Source organism: Crocuta crocuta, unplaced genomic scaffold (assembly GCF_008692635.1).
Source record: "Crocuta crocuta isolate KB4526 unplaced genomic scaffold, BGI_CrCroc_1.0 scaffold113, whole genome shotgun sequence".
Lineage (NCBI taxonomy): Eukaryota > Metazoa > Chordata > Mammalia > Carnivora > Hyaenidae > Crocuta > Crocuta crocuta.
The window spans coordinates 17,244,885-17,250,078 of record NW_027530368.1 but is presented as its reverse complement, the minus strand read 5'-3'; the positions used below and the strand labels follow the sequence as shown (position 1 = coordinate 17,250,078).

The 5,194-nt window shown below is 40.3% G+C and overlaps 1 non-coding gene across 1 annotated transcript; it reads right to left on the bottom strand.

The window, feature by feature from the left end:
• Positions 1–3,845: 3,845 nt before the first annotated feature.
• Positions 3,846–3,947, bottom strand: LOC144233540 (U6 spliceosomal RNA). The gene has a single exon (XR_013335697.1). It is a non-coding gene; the product is annotated as a U6 spliceosomal RNA (small nuclear RNA).
• Positions 3,948–5,194: the final 1,247 nt, after the last annotated feature.

Here is a 5,194-nt window from a genome sequence, read left to right as displayed (position 1 = left end):
AGCTGTTCAAGTTATTTTTTGAGAGAGACAGGAGATAAAGAAAGTATGAGGATAATGGACTCCTTAGAGGAATAAAAATGGTCAAATTAGGCTGTATACCAAAAGAAAGAGGGGCAACTGAAAACAATCTGGTCCTAAAACTGGTCCTGATTGTTGCTGACCATTCCCTAGACATGCAAATAAGGCCCTTACATCAATATAAAGCTTTACTTCTCTGCAAATGTAGTTGCTACCTTAAAGAATTTGGATCTGGTCCCAGGGCAGCATTCGTTGCCCCAGCCGGAAAGCCAAGCTTCGAGGTAAGCGGAAGAGATGAGCAGCGCAGGCACTGGATACCTTGGAGCCTTGTAATCTTGCTTGCACAACCTCCAGATTGCATGGTTCTTGGCTTCAGTGCAGCTGGGCACAATTTCAATGCACATCTATGGAGACCATGTCACAACAACAAAACAAACCAACGTAGCTGCAAGTTACATTAACAGCTTGAAAAAACAAGTCAACAGACTTGAAGACTGCTCTGGGAGCCCCTCCCAGGGAGTTAGTCTTTGGCAGAAAGGGAGTTACTGTGCCTCCTTCTTGACAGTTTTTCAGTAAGATGATTCTATATGATCTGCAGCCTGTCCCTTTCAAAGTGTTTTTGTTTATTTTTCAGAGGTAACTGTTATTTGCTTTATTGTTGATGAGCATTAGATCTTCCTCAGGTGCAGAGTGTCCTGTACTGCATACAAATTTCTTGTCCTAAGAGATAGTTTCCCTACTGCAGATGTCACACCCATGCAATGGCACATCTTTTCCTTATACTGCTTTTGGTCACAAATACATTGAGCCAGATTTTCCAAATATTTTGATAGTTAGTCACTGCCTGGTTGCAAATTGGTGGTCAGGAAGAGTTTATACACCTTGTGCAGTATCTCATATGACAATTTTGAAGTAATTTCTTGGGGACAACTTGCTGTTTACAGAGAGTGCATGAGCATATGTAAAATAAGGCTGGTAGTACCTTCCCCATTACTGAACTAAGAAAAGATTGGCTTCTTAATGTTAGTGGGTCAGGCCCAGGACTATATGTGGATTGGAGTCTTGCAAATATCAGGAACCTCCTGTGCTCATATAGTTATTATTTTATTTTTATGGAAGTTTTGATTTATGTGCCACTAACATCAGGGTGTGTGGGTGAACACATTGTGAGGAAGCTGGTGAAGAGAAGGAAAACTTAAGCATTTTGGAAGAATTATTATTAGTTGCTCAGTATGAGTTCTTTAAACACAAATGTAAGGTATGCTTTATTTTGCATCCTGAATTTTTTTATCTGGTTTGCATATATCCTTGGGCTATTGTATGTTATCCCAAAAAATTCAGCCCCAGACATACAGTACATTATAACAGTTCTTACGTTTTGCCTTGGATAGTAATTGTAAGCTTCTGTTTGTAAGAGAACAACAACAAAACAGCAAAGCCGTTCTAATTTTCCTTATTTTTCTTTGGTTGACTTTTTTTTTAAAGCCAACCCTCTTCTGACTCATTTCCTGGGCTATCTCAATTTGTGCATGTTTCCAGAATTTGGTTTTTATTGTTTTTTTATTTTCACTATTTTCTCCAGTTCTTCCTTTTCCTGTTATTCATTCCCCAAGTCCCGTTCCCACATACCCTCCCTTTTCTGGATCACCCCTTCCTATTTCTCTAGATCTTTGTGGAGAGATACAACTTTCTTTGCTCTTTCATCACAGAACTTGCATAAAGTTCTGCTCCAAGTTCCCTTAAAGTGTGTGGAACATATTGCCCTTACTTCAGGGAACATGCCAGTGAGAGGCAGAGAATGACTTGGAGTTGTGAGCATGAAAGGGGATGGGTTATGATTTTTCTTAGGTCCATTCCACTCTTAGGATGCCATGATTCCTGGGAGAGATACCCCCGGGATTGGTGTATCAAGTGTACTCTTTTTGTGCATTTAGCTTCTCCAACTTAAATGTAGTTTGAAGTTAAGATATGCTAAGCTGAAAGACAAACAAACAAAAAGATTTCCAAGCCATAAAAATTTGGCTCTTTTCAGAAAGGCCAAAAAATAAATCAATATTGTCAGATAGTCTGAAATCCTCATATTATGTAAAAGGAGATTAACTCACAAGGCAGAGTAACTGTGGAAGAATGAGCAGTTAACAGGTCTTTCTCGGGCACATCTTGGCTCTCCTAACCTTTTGGTAATTTTAAAGTGCAGTTGGAAAATCACCACTGCTTTATTTATTTATTTATTTATTTTACTTTTTAAATGTTTATTTATTTTTGAGAGAGAGAGAGTGTGAGCAGGGGAGTGGCAGAGAGAGAGGGAGACACAGAATCAGAAGCAGGCTCATGGCTCTGAGCTGTCAGCACAGAGTCTGATGCAGAGCTTGAATTCACAGACCCCGAGATCATGACCTCAGCTGAAGTCAGATGCTTAACCATCTGAACCACTCAGGCTCTGCTCCCTCCCTCAACCTTTTGGTAATTTCAAATCCTCTCAGGGAAACTAGAGTTCAATGATGTAGGTAGTATTCCATGCCCTCCCTTGGATTCCTGTGGCGAGATCTTTACTCAGGGTAGAAATCTGCAGCCTGTATGGAAACTTGCCTAATATGGAGCCTGCAAAGTCATATGTCACAAGTGATGAGCATAAATTCAAGTTTACTTATTTTGTCGAGGTAAAATAATATTTATTTCATAGAGCACCTACTCGATTCCAAGCACACTGTTACTCAGTGGTGAACCATGGTGAGTAAAGCCAGTTGTAAAGCTCCCACCCTCATGCAGTGGAGTCTGGGGGTGGGGGGTTGGGAAAACAGAGAGTAATCACATGATCACACAAATATATTTAAAATGGTATCAGTGATAAATGCTGAAAAAAGAAGGAAGTACAAGGAGTTATTAGAGCATAAAATAGGTGGGTTTGATGTAGCTGTGAGATGAGAGGAGGTCTGAAGGAAGAAGTGAGTTATATGGTTCAAGGGTGGGGTGAGTAATTCCCTAAATCAAGTGGCCAAGTGCCAGAACTCCGTGATAGCAGGGACAGAGAGAGGGGGCTAGTGCAGTGGAAATAGAGTGAGGATGGGCAAGTGTTTGGAGGCAACATGAGTATGGAAAGCAGGGGCTGGATCATTCAGGGTGTCAAAGGCCATGCTATAGATGATTTTGGTCTTTAAATCTTCTTTTTAATGTGTATTTATTTTTGAGAGAGAGAGTGAGAGAGAGCGAGAGTGAGAGAGAGAGAGAGAGAACGAGCGAGTGAGAGAGAGCTGGGAGTGAGCAGAGAGAAGGAGACACAGAATCTGAAGTAGACTCCAGGCTTTGAGCTATCAGCACAGAGCTGGATGCGGGACTTGAACCCATGAACCATGAGATCATGACCTCAGCCGAAGTCAGATGCTTAACCAACTGAACCACCCAGGCACCCCTGATTTTGGTCTTTAATACTAAAAACAATGGGAAGCCACTGAAATGCTTTGGGGGTAGAATGAGAGAGATGATCAGACTTACACGTCAAAAATATTTATTTACATGGTATAATAAGCATCCTATGAATTACTAGAGGACCTCAAATATTTAAAACTGACACATATTTTCTGTTTTAAACAGTTTATTTTTGTCAGGACATTTAACATGAGATCTATACACCTAACAAATTTAAATGTATCATACATTACTGTTGAATATAGACACAATGTTGTACAGCAGATATGTAGAGCGTATTCATCATACATAACTGAAGTTTTATGTTTGTTGATTAATGACTCCTCATTTATCCCTTTCCCTCCCCCAGTAACTACCAATCCAGTCTTTGATTTCATGAATTTGACTAATTTATCTATCTCATATCAATAGAATCATGTAGTATTTATCTTTCTTGTGCAGGGGCCATGCTAATCTTCGCTGTATCATTCCAATTTTAGTATATGTGTTGCCGAAGTGAGCACTGTAGTATTTATCTTTCTGTGTCTGGCTTATTAGCGTCATGTCCTCCAGCTACATCTAAGTTGTCAAATACTGAAAATTTCTTTCTTTTTTCCCCTTAAGACTCAATAGTATTCTATTATATGTTATGCCACATTTTAAAATCCATTTATTTGTCAATGGACATTTAGATTGTGTCTACCTCTTAGCTATTGTGAATAGTGCTGCAATAAATAAGGGGGTAATAATACCTCTTTGAGATTTTGATTTTAAGCTTTTGGATATAAATTCAGAAATGGTATTATTGAATCATATGGAGGTTCTACTTTCATTTTTTTAAAAAAAAGTTTATTGTCAAGTTGGTTTCCATATAACACCCAGTGCTCATCCTCACAAGTGCCCTCCTCCATGCCCATCACCCTCCTTCCCATCTCCTCCACTCCCATCAGCCCTCAGTTTGTTCTCGGCATTCAAGAGTCTCTCATGGTTTGCCTCCCTCCCTCTCCCCCACTATTTCTCTCCTTCTTCTCCCCCATGGTCCTCTGTTAAGTTCCTCCTAATCCACCTATACATGCAAACATATGGTATCTGTCCTTCTCTGCCTGACTTATTTCGCTCAGCATAACACCCTCAAGTTCCATCCATGTTACTACAAATGGCCAGATTTCATTCTTTCTCATTGCCATGTAGCATTCCATGGTATAGATAAACCATATCTTCTTGATCCATTCGTCTGTTGATGGACACTTTGGCTATTGTTGAGAGTGCTGCTATGAACATTGGGGTCCATGTGCCCCTATGCATCAGCATTCCTGTATCCCTGGGGACAATTCCTAGCAGTGCTACTGGTGCGTCATAGGGGAGTTCTATTGTTAATTTTTGGAGGAAACTCCACACTGTTTTCCAGAGGGGCTGCACCAGTTTACATTCCCACCAACAGTGTAGGAGGGTGCCTGTTTCTCCACATCCTTGCCAGCATCTAGAGTCTCCTGATTTGTTCATTTTAGCCACTCTGATGGGCATGAGGTGGGATCTCATGTGTGGTTTTGATTTGTATTTCCCTGATGAGGAGGGACGCTGAGCATCATTTCATGTGTCTGTTGGCCATCTGGATGTCCTCTTTGGAAAAGTGTCTGTTCATGTCTTCTTACCATTTCTTCATTGGATTATTTCGTTTTTGGGTATGGAGTTTGGTGAGTTCCTTTTAGATTTTGGATACTAGCCCTTTATGTGATATGTCATTTGCAACTATCTTTTCCCATTCTGTCAG